Source organism: Podarcis raffonei, chromosome 11 (genome assembly GCF_027172205.1).
Source record: "Podarcis raffonei isolate rPodRaf1 chromosome 11, rPodRaf1.pri, whole genome shotgun sequence".
Lineage (NCBI taxonomy): Eukaryota > Metazoa > Chordata > Lepidosauria > Squamata > Lacertidae > Podarcis > Podarcis raffonei.
The window spans coordinates 27862758-27878810 of NC_070612.1; the positions used below are offsets into that span (position 1 = coordinate 27862758).

The 16053-nt window shown below is 40.9% G+C and overlaps 1 protein-coding gene across 2 annotated transcripts in view; it reads right to left on the minus strand.

Moving 5' to 3' along the window:
- Window positions 1-2404, minus strand: part of TENT2 (terminal nucleotidyltransferase 2) — a 35011-nt gene extending 32607 nt beyond the window's left edge. Inside the window, exons 1-2 of one of the 2 annotated variants that reach the window (XM_053407843.1) lie at window positions 2270-2404; window positions 665-756 (exon numbers count right to left, since the gene is read on the minus strand). The gene's annotated coding sequence lies outside the window, so the exon portion shown is untranslated. The remainder of the gene's footprint in view (window positions 1-664; window positions 757-2269) is intronic. The other variant, XM_053407842.1, reaches the window with a different exon arrangement.
- Between the last annotated feature and the right edge of the window lie 13649 nt (window positions 2405-16053).

Below are 16053 nucleotides of genomic sequence, written 5' to 3' on the forward strand. Positions count from 1 at the left end.
GGTCTCATGGAAAAGGGTTACAGACAGGACACCGCAAACTGCTGAGATCGCGAAAGGTCAGGAAGAGGTGGAACGATGTACAGACAGCTGTGGCTTGTCTGGGGGGGGGTTGCCCTGCACCCCAAGGTCACGCGTGCAGGCCGACCGTGGCTGCCTGCTGGTGGAGAAGTGTGCTCCCTCCGGACCCCACTGCCCCACTCCGCGATATCCCTACAATGCCCCACATTGGGAAAAAGATTCCTGCATTACAGGAGGCTTAACTAGATAACCCTCCTGGCCCCTTCTAACTCTACAGATCTGAGTCTAAGACCCACTTTTCCACTTGCCAATCTGTCTATATTTGCATAAGCAGAGCCTGTAAGACAGCAGGCCTCATTTCACCATTATGGTCAAGAACCATTAATAGCGTTGTCCTTCATGAATCTGTCTAATCCCCCTTTAAAGCCATCTAAACTTGTGGCAATTTTTCACAATTATGTGTGATGGGAAGTAAAATGTTATTTTGCTCATCCTCAATCTACTGCCACTCAATTCCACCAGGTGACTAGCAGCTAGCAGTTTAGAGAAAGTCAGTATGTACGTGAACATGGTTAAGATTTTTTGTGCTAATAGGCATCAATTTATTCATAACTAAACGTTATTTGCTATTTTGTTGCTCATTCACCTCATTAGACTTCTTAGCAATTTCCTCATGTTCCTGAACAACTTGGTATCGTCTGCAGACCTAGTCAACTGCTCATCCATTACTCCAGATCACTTATGAAGAAGTTAAAGATTACCAGTTCTAGTATGGATTTTTTGGCCTCCACTGTGAGAAGTTCCCATTTATTCAGGAGCCTTTCAAGATTAACTGGGTTAGATCACCCCTACTCAAACCCCAAAAGGCTGCTGGTGTAGGAGTTACTGTCTACAGGTAACCTCCCATTTTGATTCATCTTCAACAAGGCTTGTTCTCCTGTATGTTTAAATCAGGGCCCAAAAGTAATTTAATACAGGGCACAAATTATCATCTCCCTGTTCAAAGCACTCAGAGTGATCTGGAGATAAGGAATGAAGTAAAGAAGGTATCTGATGAAGAAAGCATAGTAATGGGCAACTTCAATTACCCTAACACACACTGATAAATACATGTTTGGATCAAGATGAAAAGGAAAAATTTATACATTTCCTAAATGACTGTGCCCTACAGGGATTCCTACAGGCATCTGGCTAACCACTGTGGTTGGAAACATGATGCTACCTGTTTGTTCTGATCCAGCAAAGCTGTTCTTCTACGATTCCCTGTCATTTCCATACCTAACCACATTAAACAATAAACATGCCCCACTGATTTCACCGATTTCCATATGCCTACCTTAACAGTGTCCTCGTTTTAGGCTACTAGTACCAGCGTACAAAAAAGCACCTGTATGTTCCCTTCCAAGATAGCTTGATACACAATTTTTCCAAGAAGGCTAATCTTTTTAAACAGCCTCTCTCTCTTTAAACGGCCATCACTCATTTTTGTGTGCCAGTTACCAAATTCTACTGACAGCCACTTTGGTGACCTTAAAACATCCCCATCACTGTGCGCAGACCATGCCCCACGGATAAAGCATTTCCCCAGTACAGTAATCGTGAACGGGCTTGCTCTCGGAGAGAACCTTGCCTGCCCACCAGATACAGAATGAAACCTTCACATTCTATTTTATTTTTTAATGAAACCGAGCAACCACCCAGCGCGGCCTTGGGAAGCAGCTCTTTCTGCCTGTGTTGCCGACAGCTCCGTTCGAAGGATTTGGCAGCACACGCGAGTCCAGGCGGGCATCGCCGCCGCGAGCGAGGCAACTTTCTGGTGGCCGCTAAGCTACAGAGAAAGCAACACACCCCATCCGAACACCACTGACGTCACAAGGGCTGTTGTTCCTTATCGGTAATCCGTACCCGGAACAACTGCCAGGCCTTCGGGCCCCACCAGAACCCCCGCAAGGCACTCGCGACCGCCCGGAATCTCCCTCAAGTCTACCACCCTGTCTCTCCCCAAAGTTTCTAACACCCCCCCCATGAACAAGTACCTCAGGACCAGCCGCTCCCCTCCCCCCCCCAGAACCTCGAGTATCTGAGAAACGACCCCTCCCTTCCCTCACACACCCGCCGGGTCTGGCGCCCCGCTCGCTTCCAAGCGAGAATCTTGAGGGGAAAATGTGCGAACGGCCACGTAGAAACCGTTCCCCTCCCCCCAAAAAAAGTCTCCGCCCCCCCCCGAATGGTATTCGTTCCTTCAACTTACTCCGGTGCGGGAGAAGCAGCTGACTGGGCAAGGCCCAGCGCGCTCCGAAGCCAGCAGACTCGGCTCTGTTTTCTTCCCTTCCTCCTCTCTAGAGAGAAAGGGAAGGGAGAGGCGGGATCTTCCGGAAGTAACCCGGAACCGCTTGCACTAGGCCATCTCTATGGCTGTGGCCTCGTTCTGCCCCGGATCCAGAACCAGCAGAGCGGGAGCGAAGGTGTTCGAAGACGTCGCAAGCGCCCTTCCGTCGCCTCTCTCTCCGCTCCGCGGCGTTCCTCTCCATAGTAGTGGCTCCGGTCCCACTCTGCGCATGCGCCGCAGCCGGGTTTAAGCGCGACTAACCGCCTGGAGTTGGCTTGGTATTGCTTAGCGCCAGGCGAGGGTTGAGAACGCGACGTGATCCCGGGTGCTTCCGGGAGAGTGAAGCTTTATTTCGGAATTAAATGGCAAGGCATGGTATTGAAAAGAACATGTTATCCAGTTATGTGTATGAGGATTTCTCCTTAAAAGGCAGCGGGAAAGTTAGCCTCGTGGAAGATTCACCCATTTTGCATGCTAAAATTCCTCAGGTTGGCTAAGAAACACGAAGGCGAATCCAGTCAAGTCAATAATAATAATAATTATTTATTATTTATACCCCACCCATCTGGCTGGGTTTCCCCAGCCACTCTGGGCGGCTTCCAACAGAACACTAAAATACAAGTTTAGAGTAGACCCGTTGGAAGCAATGGAATTAAAACTACATGTCCCATTAATGTCGTGCTTTGAGCACGACTGCCTTGAGCCAGCCCAATACATATTTACTAAGAAGCAAGTCTCTCTGAATTATTAGGGTTTCTCCTCAACTAAAGGGCCATAACAGCCGATAACTTCTCAGAGAGTGTATTTTACCAGCTATGCTTCTTGTTTGCTAGCTTTTGACTTCTTCAAACGTTTTATATTGCGACTGATGATGTACTTCTTTGGACACTTAAAATGTAAAGGTGAAATAAGATGGATGAATAAATCGGCCGTATAATGTGCATAGACATCAATTACAGGTAGGCAGGTAGCAGGTAGGCAATCAGTCTTTAATCTCTAAAGGGTGTCCCTCCCTCACTCTCTGGTACTGTTAGCTTGCCGAGCCCCCAAAACTCTCTTAACTACCAAAACTGCAGTCTATCTCTTGTGCCTTTGCACAAGCAAAGCAAAGCAAAATCCATAGCACTTATAATGTGTTCCTTAAAATTCCAGTTTATGTTTGCATTTTTGACTTACAGTCTTGTGAGAGATTGTGGTATATTCCCCTAATTTCTGTATATGATTAGCTGCACATATTTGTTCTATAGGGTTTTTTTCCTGATACTGCTTCCTTGAATAATGCCTTTGTAGAGTTCCATCTTTAAGCTGTCTTTTATGATGCTATTGTCTTTTAGTTGTAGATTTCTCTGTAGTTTTACTAATATCTTCACTGTTATTATTATTCTGTATTGCTTTCAGGGGTTTTGGGGGGGGGTTGTTTTGCTAGCTGCCTTGAATATTTATTACAAAGGCCTGGCCAACTACATTGCCAAGTCAGGATATAAAAGGTAATAAGTACGTAGCTGTTGCCAGTTAACTATGGTACACAATACCTACTTATTTCCAGGCTGAACTGGCAATAACAAGGTCCTTTTTATCCTTTCTGCCAAAAGCAGCAACAAAATGGTTGAAGACTCAGCCTTCCTTCTGGGACAGCAGCCAAATCAAGTGTTCAGCATAAATAAATACAATGCAATGCATATTGGGGCAAAAAAGAATCCCAACTTCACAGTGATAAAATCTGAACTGGCTGTTAACTAAATAGGAAGCTATCTTGGGATCACAGTGGACAGTTCAATGAAATGGTCAACTCAGTGCACACAGAAAAGGGATGGAGTAAAACAAGCAGTATCACATTATTGGTGTGGAATAGTGTGTACAGTTCTAGTGATTCCATTTCAAAAAGAGATATTACAGTGAGAAATGAAAATAAGGGATTGGAGCACCTTATGTAGTCACCTTTAGCTCAGAAAAGGGACAGTTAAGGTGGGGGAGATATGATAACAGTTTTAAAAATTATGCATGGTGTTGGAGAAGTAGATGGAGGTATTTTTTTGTGATAGAACTTGGGGACATATAATTGACTTGATATCAGTTAAGGACAGACGAAAGAAAATAACTTATTCACACGATGCGTAGTTCAGTGCCCTAAGATATGGTGAGGGTCACTGACTTACATGGCTTTGGGATTAGACAAATTCAGTCAATTGACTGCTCTTAGCTATGATGACTAAATGGAATCTCCAGGTTCAGAGAAACTGTAACCGTAGCTCAATGTTAGTAGCTCATGGTGAGGAATGGAGGAAGGCTATTACCTTTATACCCTAAATGTTGGCTTCTGGGAACCACCTGGCTAGCTGCTGTTGGTAAGAGAATCCTGGCTGAGATGGACCTTTGTTCTGATCCAGCAGGGCTGCACTTAACATTCAAATGGCACTACATTAAGGTTTGATGGGGCTTACTCCCAAGTAAATGTGCATAGCCCGAACATGACCCTTCTTTCTTGTTGCCAGTTTGCAACAAGACGTTTTTGATATTTTTGCATATAATTTAATTTATATGATATATCAGAAGGACCAATATGACCTAGTAAACCAAACGTATTGAATACTCTATTCTGGCAGCACAGACATAAATTACATTAATTGGGTTTAATTTCGTTCAGTTTCCACAGAGAAAATTGTAGTTTTCAAAATATAATACCCATATGAAGTACTTTGAAGTTCATTCTGGGAAGAAAGCCAAAAGATCAGCTTAGCTAGCAGTAAAGGAAATTTTCTTTTCCAGTGAAAAAACATCCCTCTGAAAAGGCAATATAGGCCTTTAATAGTACAGTACCAAAAATGCAATTCTAAAATGGACTTTTAAGAAACAGGGCAATAACAGAGCCCGACAAGAAAATAACAAAGCTTCTAAATGACAACCTAACTTTATTTTAAAGCCTAAAAAATTAATAGGCAAAAATTGGAATGCGACTTTCAGTATCCTTCTGTGCATATCACACACAATATAAGATCAGACTAGCATTACTTTACAGTTGTCTTCAGTTTCCCTAAGCGTTCATTTAAAGGTTGATTCTGCAAGTCTTCAAAGAACTGAATCACATTGAAAGCTCTGCAAAAGACTGGCCTTACACCCAGCAGATTGGATCTCCTGAAAGTTTTCCTTAAATAGACAGTGTGCCTGGGCACTTCTCTGCACAGCCTCTACCATGCTGTCTCAGGCACATCTGGTTGATTCGCCTGCTGACCCTCAGAGACATGGTATCCGCACTGGAACTGAGCAGGGGTCCTAGCTCCACCTCCTTGATAATTGGCAGGGATTCATTAATGGCAGAGTCAGGTATCTAAGGTTCAATTTAGCCCTTCTTGGTTCAGTGCTAGAAGGTATGGCAGGGCCAAGGAACCCCTAGTTTCGAGGCCCTTCTCCTGTCAATAAGATCCTATTCCCCTAAACCCATTGATATTGCTGAGGATTCCTCAGTCATAAAGAACACTTGGGTTTTGGTCCAGGATATTAGTTTAGATTAGGAGTAGCAAATGTGTTCCCCTGCAGAAGGTTTTAGGCTACAGCTCCCTTCATTTCTCACCATGCTGGCTGATGCCGATGGGAGCTGAAGTGTGACGACATCTGGAGGGCACCAGGTTGGCAACCCTGCTCTGGAGGATGGGGCTTATAAAATGTGCATGGATTTCTTGTATTGCAGGGTGTGTGTTTTGTAGTCAATGATTATTTATTCACCTACCCACCCCACCTATCTTTAGCTCTAGTGATTTTAAGTTTGCACCTTTTCCTAACACACATGTAGTTGGAAAGGGGGAAGCTTTTTCAGGAAGCTGGTGCAACTGAAGCCTTAAAATGGTGGCCAACTTTGCATAAGCACATCAAAGGCAGAACATCTTGAATGTTCTGTGAGCTGAGTATTAATACTTTTGTGATTTAAAATGTTGATGTGCAGATTAACTACAGGGTTAGACACTTTAGAAACGTCAAGCTCCTTAATAATCCTCTATTGGCAAATTTATTCAATGCAAAAAAATAGTATGTTAATGCAACACTGAGGCTAAAAATTTAAACCTGCAAATGGAAGAGAACTCAAAGTTAAGGTTTCTATGGCAACCATAACAGGAACTCTTAATATATGCAATATGCTATGGGTTTAATTACCCCCTTTATTGATCAGCTTTATATAAAAGCTCTGAATTATTAAATTCATTAACCAATGTTTAATTACTCCAAACATGCTGTTCATACTATTATATTTAAATTTCCTTGACACATGGTTCTGTAGGTCTTTGTTCATTATTACCAGTCTTGTGTGTTTTTTTAAATCTGCCTTATGCCAAAAAGCTTTAATGAATGATTTGTAATTTTAATCCTTATATGGACACAAACTCTGTATCTTGAGTTATAAGCTTTAGTTAAGACAGCACAGCAGGTGTTATAGCTATTGCAAGCAGTAGCCAAAAGTGGAAGCTGCAACAAAATGTAGCAGTGTGGAATGTTCTTGTTTAGTGTGCCTGACAGCCATACTCTATGCCATCTTCCACCCAAAACTTGCTCAGCATTCTGTGGCCTGAGCACCCTTTGTAGGTTGCAGTGGCGTAGCGTGGGGGGTGCAGGGGGGGCCGGCCGAACCAGGCGCAACATCTGGGGGGGCGCTCGCACTCGCAGCTCTCTGCCCCTACCTGGCTCACTCTCTCTCACTGCAGTGCTGGCTGTGCGAATCCGATCCGAGCCGCCGGGTCACCGCCCACTGTGGAGGGGGTGGGTGCCAGGCGTGCGGTGCGGAGAGAGAGCGAGGGACTATCTGGGGGAGGGACAGTGCAGCGGCCGCCCGGCGCAGCGCTGAGCGCAGGAGAGAACCACACCAGACCAGACCAGGCAGCAGCAAGTAGAAGCTGGCAGCGGCGGCAGGTTAGGGGTTAGGGGGCGCAAATTACTTGCCTTGCCCCAGGTGCTGACAACCCACGCTACGCCACTGGTAGGTTGTATGAGGAGAAGGTTCCCCCTTAAATATTTGTGGCATTTCTGAAAATCCTGAAGTTTCACTGAGCCTGTTGATACCACCCTCTTTTGTGTAGATGGTGCCATTTTGGCTACATAAACATTGGCACCCATGCATGAATATCAGAAATGGAGGGAATAAAAAGTAATAGATCCACTGTTATTCCTAGAGTAACAACCATTTATTAAAGCCAGGCCTGGAACCAGGGGTCAGTACCATCAGGCAGTTGTAATATTAATGGGCAGTTGCTGAAAGCCAAAGCTCTCAGGAAGCTTCGCCACCTAATACGTCACAATCCCATAATGTCTGTTATGGCCACCTGAGTGCAGCATGTATCTTGGTGCTGCAGCACCAGTGGCTTTGGTTGGTGACTTGCCATCATTCCCTGGGAGAAATTAAATTCAGTTTGCATTTTAAAGGGAACATACTGTATTTTTCCGCGTATAAGACGCTCCCATGTATAAGACACCCCCCTATTTGGGGGGACTCCAAATTAAGAAAACACCCCTTAGTACTACCCGTGTATAAGACGAGCCCCGATTTTAAACCATTTTTTGGGGTAAAAAACCCAAGTCTTATACATGGAAAAATACGTTACATAATTTACACTTTCTGTAAAAAATCAAGAACTGAAACACAACCATCATTTGATATTTGGACAAACATACAAACTTTCACGTGAGGTAAATGCCTACAAAGAGTATACTAAACCACTTTATATAAAAAGTGTGCCCCAGCAGTTGTGCATTATAATGAATTCAGCTTATACAATGTTTTTCCTTGATTCTACTATTTTCTAAAATAAGGTTTTCAGATCACTGGGGCATGAGAACTATCTAAAAGCTTAGAATTAATGAAAAATGAAACTGAGATATGTCCTTCCGTGAACCTAGCAGAAAACACCAAGTCTACGGGAGGTTTCCACCCCTTAAAACATAGTTAACAAAAGCATAGCTGGGACCAGAGATTAGCTATAGTTCTTGAACTACAGGAATACACCCACAGTCTGAGATTCTTACAAACACCATTCCAATTCTGTATTATTTTCATCACAATTTGTATGTTGTGCGCCTAGAGAGTATAGCTGTGCCTTTGGCAAAATAAAATCTAACCACTACTATGTATGTCTACTCAAAAGTCTAATTGATTTCAACTTACACAGTTGGGGTTTACATTCTGGGGATCACGTCTAAAGCCAAAATCACATATAGTCAAAACTCATTGGGTAAGTCTAGCAGTGGGAGACGATGTCATCTGGAGATGATATAATTGATGAATGTACAAAAATGCTCAGTGTGGAATTTGGATGTGGATTTGATATCTCGCTTTATCACTACCCTAAGGAGTCTCAAAGCAGCTAACATTCTCCTTTGCCTTCCTCTCCCACAACAAACACTCTGTGAGGTGAGTGGGGCTGAGAGACTTCAAAGAAGTGTGACTAGCCCAAGGTCACCCAGCATTGAAACATTTATCACTTGCTGCAGCAGGGGCGGTGGGGAATCCACTGCAACTTCTTACACTATTAGTCCAAATGATACGTCAGAATGACCCACAACACAGAAGATGATTCCAAACAAAGCCTAAAACTAGAAAGGAGGAAGAAGAAGCTGCAAAGTTTAAGAGGACTGCTGCTAAGTGCTTGACAAAGTGGCTTCATTTTGGGGAGGGAAGGGAATGGAAACTTAAGTTCTGGAAGGTCTGAAGAAGGGAACTTGCCTTGCACACATGGGCTTTCTGTGGGATTTAGAACCCTGTGTAATCAGGGTTCTAAATTACTTACATGAAGAATCTATAGCCCTACCTGCCCTGTACATTTAAAGCAGCATCCTAGGACTTTAAACAGTCTTGGCTTCCCGCAAAGAATCTTGAGAAGTATTGTTCTGGGTGTTGAGAGCTGTTAGGAGACTGCTATTCCCCTCACAGAGCTAAAATTCTCAGAGTTCCCTGGGAAGAAAGATTAACTGCTAAACTACTCTGCACTTTATGTTCTTTGAACACCTGAGTATTTGGGCATTAAAGCTTTTACTGTTGCTATTTTTGAGTGGGAGTCAATCCCATATTGGCAAATTCAGGATGTGCAGTTACAGTTGGTTGGGAATTCTTGTGACACAAACTCGCTTCCCCAAAAGACTGGACTTTTGTGATAAGGAAAGGGATAAAAAATGCACTGGAAAGTGTGGGGTAACACTTGCTTTGTCACAACGTCATCTAGCCTCCCCTCAAACAAATCCGGATGCATGCTCAATAAGCAGGTGATTTGCAAGAGCCCTTGAAATCTCCCCCCCCCCCTCAGGAACCTGGATTGCACAGGTTTCTCTTCCTCCAGCTGTTCATTCTCAGTGCACAGTGAGGAAACAAAGTGAGCTGGTAATGCAGTAGGAGATCTCACGTGGCCAGATTGCCTTTCCTCTCTGCATGCTGTAAAGGGAAAGCCCTGAAATGCCTCACACAGATTATTTTAACTCTGTCAAAATCAAACCTACTAAAATCATGAATTATCATAGAATTTGTTACCGCTTCTACAGCAGGAAAGGGCTGGTGTATCAAATGCTTTCTTAGCCACAGCTCTGCCCTCTGCAATATAATGACAGACTTTGTATCCATTGCCATTTACAGTGTAATCAAATGGGCTGTGTAACATTTTTTTGTATGAAATAAGATCTGAGTTAGAAAGATCACAAACTCTTTGTCTTTACTGCTATCTTTTGCTTTCTGGTAGACACACTGCTGCCTAATCACAAAAATCCTAGATTTCTGACTTGTTTACTATGTGGAAGCAGTCACTTCTGCACCCCAGAAGAGCAGCAAATGGCTTAAAAATAAACCAGCAAATTCCTTCTCCAGACAATAGATGTAGCACTCTAACTTTATTTCTGTCTAGTTAGCTAGCTCTGATTCCTAAATGTGAATCATCAGCTAAAACCACTGAAAGGCAGGAGTAGACTAGTTTCTTACAAAATAAATAGGCAGAATTGTACCTACATCTTTCCCCTTGAAACGTGGAGCATACAACAAATTGAGACTTGTTATTTTTTCTTCTTTAATTGGAAATCCAAGGATTATGGCTCATCCAGAACAATTGTTTTTTCCTGTTCCCTTGCAGACACTTGTGCAGGGAAGGGAGCTGAAGCACCATATATTTATTTCAAATCTTCCTTTAAAATTCTTGAACAAAACACTGTGGTTTTAAAAGCACTCGAAGGAAATGGTCAAATTGCCCAAATGGGTTTCCAGGCCTGCTGGATGCTGATGATGGAGATGTTCACACACCACTACTCTTCGCAAGCACCATCGCACATTGAATAGCCTTGCTATTTATAATGGGCAACTAAAAGGCATATTGACTGAAATGCATATCGCCATCCTCCTCTTTGCAGCACATGTGAATAAATGCATGAATGCCTCCCTGTTGTGACGCTGCAACCTTGTTTGCAGTGTCTTCTACAGTTAAGTCAACCAAACAGCAAAATAAATGTGGGTGGTAAGGAGCAACAAATATTGAATGAATTTTGCCAAGAGCAAAGATGAAAAGGTCAACATTGTTTGTATGGCAAGATCTATCAAATAATCGGTAAAAGTCCAGCCATGTCAATATGTGTCATCTGGTATTTTGAAGTTGATCCATGATGATGATTGCAATTTCTTGAATACATAATACTTATCCATTAGAGGTCTGGAGTGTTGTTTTATAAACATTTCACATAATGTGTGTTGATTAGGCTGCTCAGCAATCAGTTTTGGAAGGTTCATAAATTCTATTGAAATGGGACCATTACAATGTACAAAACTTCAAAAATGCAACATTTGCATGGCTATTGCTAACAATATGTGGATTCTTTTGTAGCGCTTGAAGTGTTTTCCAGACATGAATCCATTAGTGGAGCCTGGTGCCAAGACTCCTGATGCACACAATATATTCCCAGCTCCTGAAGGCTCTAAAAAATAACCAAATGAACTAAAGTATGCCATTTGAATATGAAATGGGCCAAAGCAAATTAAAATATTGTCATAAACTGGTGCTTCTGTGAGTTATATTTGCAATGCAGGTTTTGCAATGGCTAGATAATAACGAACAACAGCAACATTTTCTCCACATTCCTCTGCTACAATCTGCCAGAGTTTCAGAGTTTTTGAATTATATCAAGGGCAGTTTTAGATTTTCAGTGTACCCCATCACCTACATAAGTAGTTCATCCATGCATTCCAGCTTCGATCTATGGGTGTTCTAGTGACGTGAGAGCACAACATTATGCGAAGAAAATCAATTCCATATAAGCCTTTTATGTTTTGAAATGGTTATGCTGATAAATTAATGCATGTGAAGGCTTTCAATGTACGTCTGTAACTCTGAGCTTGGATGTCATTATGGTAGTCCATACATTCTGATACATTTTTTAAAGTTTGCTTGCAAAGTCATATCCTAAGTTCAATTTTGGATTCTTTTTGAAAGACTTGCATCTGAATCACCTTTGAATAAAAGTTTCACTACTCAAAGCTCATTGGGCAATAAGTAGTCTCTATGCATCTTTAAGAACTCCTTCCCCTTTGGTTCCTGCATTTGGTGCATCTCCTTATTCCTCCCATTGGATCAACAATTTCTTTATCATTTACATTCTGACTAACAGGATTTTACCATTGGGCATTAAAATTTTGCAAAAAAAGATTTATCATATACCCCGTAATTTTAATAGTTGTATATAGTTTGATGTAAAGACACAAAAGTAGCACAAACCTGTGATTGCTGCTGGAAGAAAGTCTGCTCCCTGCTGCAAGACCCATTTCCACCTGGCCTAGGGGACGGGGCCCAGATTCACCCTGATCAGCTAAAAGGCTCCTGGGAGGCTGGAGGGACATTGTTGGAACAACTCTTGGGTAGGGGTAACTGGCTAAAATGTTTTAAACTGTTCTAATTTTGGATCATCCATTTCATTTTTGTCGGATTGGTGTTGGTTAAATGTTTAGTTGGGGTTGGTGGTTAATTTGGGTATAACTGTAAATTGTTTATTGTTGCTATTATTATTGTTATTGGTTTTTATTGATGTATTGGTTGGTTTGTTGTTTGTATAGGATATCTTGTTTTTTAGTGTTTGATGTTTTGTTGTGTTTTATATGTTGTAAGCAGCCCAGAGTGGCTGGGGAAACCCAGCCAGATGGGCGGGATATAAATTAAATTTATATAATTAATTTACTTAATTTAATATTTTTTTTAAATAGTCAAAGGTTCTTAAAAAGGTGTTTTGGTTTTTGTATACTTGAATAACATTTTTTAAAAATGTAACCAAGCTTTTCAAAAAACGTCTTTAAGTGTTTATCAGTCATCCAAACGGTGTTGCAGTCAGTTGTCTGGATTATTGGGAACTGGAAGGTTTACTGATTAATATTTCTGGAACTTAATGGACTAGGTAGTTACTTTAAATAGAGAGAGAGAACGAGAACGGAACATCTGTGACACAGCAGCTAGGCCTCCACAGATTCTTTTGTGCTACATTTCAGGTTACAAATTATGTTACAAATTACTGTTTAAATTCTAGTTCTGCGCTTTATTTCAAGCACTATGTATAATTTTGCGTTCCATCATCAGGAATGCTTTAGTAACCAGGGGTTACTGTTTAAATGCCCAGCACCAGGCAAATGTTCTGGCCAATAAATATGTCAAATGCCCACTAGATTCTGTAGTGTGCTTACTAAATTTTGACCAAGGCAAACCTTTGTATGTAATGTCCATATTCTACATACATTAACTGCTGCAAGGCTACTTTAGGGAAGAGCATGGAAAGATGCTAATAAACTAACTAAGCAATTACACACACACACACACACACACACTTTAATAAATAAATTGTATATCACCACCATAAAATATCAAGACAATGTACAGGTGTATGAAAACATACAAAATCATTCACAGCAATACAAAGCAGTAATTAAAATGGCTACTGAATATAATGTTTAAACTACTGCATAGACTTGTCAGCATAAAAAGTCTCCGAGACACTATTAATTAAATATTTATACTGATTAAATATACTTATACACATATGTATATGTCATTTATAATAAATAAATAAGGAACAATAAATGTACCACCCAACTTTTGGACTAACAACTTCCTTACTAACAGACAGTGGTGAAGCTGCATGCTCCACTACCAGGGGCAGAGAGCAGACAGGGGTGTGGCTGTTGCCCCTGGGCGGTGTGGCGCCTGGCCACCGCAATGGCACCCTATTGGAATAGTGGTGGCGGGGGCAGTCTGCTCCCTCTGTACCCCTGTTCCTCTGCCAGTGCTAAGAGAGCAATTCTAATGACTGTGCTCAGGAGTTGTTTTTTTAAATGTAGATAATGGCACTGGCAGCTAGTGGTTATCTTACACTTCCCAATGCAATTTTCGGTTGCTTTTCATATGGGACCTTTAGCAGCTAGCTATGTGAAGGGATAATTGCAGTAGAAAGTGTGGGGCAGACAATTTTTGTGTGAATAAATAGCCCATATGGACGTGTCCTTTAAGGAAGGGAAGCAAAAGGTGGTTTTGCTGTCAGCTTCATCTTGCTGTCAAGGTGGAGTCAATACTGTACAGTCATGGGGAAAGATAAGATATGGTTGCCTCAAAGCTATAAAATGAGCTCCCTACCAAAGTACATATATGTCTATCACTCTTACTTTTTAAGGCAGAGAAGTTGCATATCTGACACTTTCAGGAACCTGCTGGTGATGTAGTACTACAGTTTTATTGACTTTTTTCCTTTAGAGAGTGTTTAGGATTTGCTTTTGATATTTTATGTTAATTGTACATTTTATATTATTACACTTTATTAATCACCTTCTAAACCACTGTCACAAGTTGATTTACACATAAACTAATTAAAAACGGTTAAAAAACACAAATATGACAAATGCATTTAAAACAAGATTGGAACCCTAACAAGTGGACACTTGTGGGAAAGACCCATTCCTTTGTGGTGAGCTGTCTTGTACAAATATGTTAAAACAAAAAATAATACTGGACAACTAGATTCACATAACTTTGGCTCCTAGCATCACTGGAGGACTTTCAAAAGCAGTTTCTGTTCTGTGGCAATGAGGGTCTCCTGTTCAAAGAGAAAAACAAATTCTGGCAACCCGGAAGGAAAATCTACAGATCCTATTGGAGTTATAGAGCAGTAAAGAGTAGGAGTTTTTGCTGACATGGGGTGGGGGATTAACCTGCAGAGGCTAGATGGGAGATAAACTAAGTCTGTGTAGTTTATTAAACTAATATAGAATAAAACAGAATATTGTTGTACTGGTCATAGACCATATCAAAAAAAAGAATAAAATAGAATATATTTAAAGTGCATATGAAAGTAAAATATATTTAAAACTCCAGATAAAATATACATTAAACAGATTTTTTAAAAACTAAGAATTCATCATTTAAAAAATAAAATAAGCATAGTGATATATGTCAAAATGAATTTATATTCTGAAAACTCACTAGTCTCCACTACAGTTTTGGGAAATGGATTCCAAACATTTCTTTTCCTGAGGCTTGAGGCCTATACTGTAGGAGGTGCCCTTTCCAGTTACATACTGATTAGTAGCTTGTAACAAGAGCTTAATTTTTCTTTCACGCTCCAATAGTCCACATTTTTTATTAAGGGCTCTAAATAGTGTTAGGTAAAAGCTTTCTGGTATTCTATTTTCTTGGGATATGACAGTTTTCATATTGATGCTGCTAATGTTTTGCTCTTTCTGACCCATACTTGAAGAAGAAAGGGCAACTGTGTCAACTCTTGTTTCTGTACCTTATATTTCCAAGTGAATTCCATACTCCTGTCATAAATGTGAATATTTTAAAATGATTTTTTATTTTGTACCAATAATTACACTTCCTAATATGTATTAAGTCAGAGACTGCCTCACCTTTGAGCTGAAAATCAGTATATCAATAAACCATAGAGATAACAACATACTTCCTTCACAGTTTCAAAGTAACTAACATTAAATACCAATTAATACATGTTTCTACATGCACTTGTGTTACTAGTATTAGAATACCTCTCTGGGAAGTTCACTATTATTGCTTGAGGCGATAGGTGTCGATGTGAGGCCAATGTACTTGTTGAAACTTTGAATGGATGCATGGAAATTAAAGCATCCAATTAAACAATGTAGTTAATTCAAACTGTTTTCAAATTAGAAAGCTTGTTACCCATTTAATTTTCTTTGTTGTTTCCTTTATACTCCTTTAAACAGCGGCAGTGAAAGCAAGTCTATAAATAGCAGCATGTATGTTTCCCGTGAGACGTTTTGGTTTTTATTAGCTAATCAGAACTTGAGGTAGATTTGAGTTAACTAATGGATCAGATGTGGGGAAATCTACCTCTTCCCACTTTGGCTGATGGCCTTTACAAGGCAAATGTATAATTTTCTCTGCCTCATTTGGAATGTGCTGTTCTTAAACAAGTCTGAAACAAGGTGCTTTTGTAAACTATTATTTCTTTACTCTGCTTCTGGAATTAGAAGGTTCTAGAGGTTTCCATGGGGACAGCAGTTGAAACCGTTGAGAGATTTGAAGAGTCAGCACAAGAACATCACAAGAGTAAATGACAGGGCTATGTGTGTAAAGACCACCAAAGACGTCTCAATATGAGCAAAGAATGAATGCGGTAAAAAGGAACCACAAGCAAGTGAATAAAAAGAAAAAAGGCTAAAGAATGACAAACTGAAAGGAAGCAAAAAC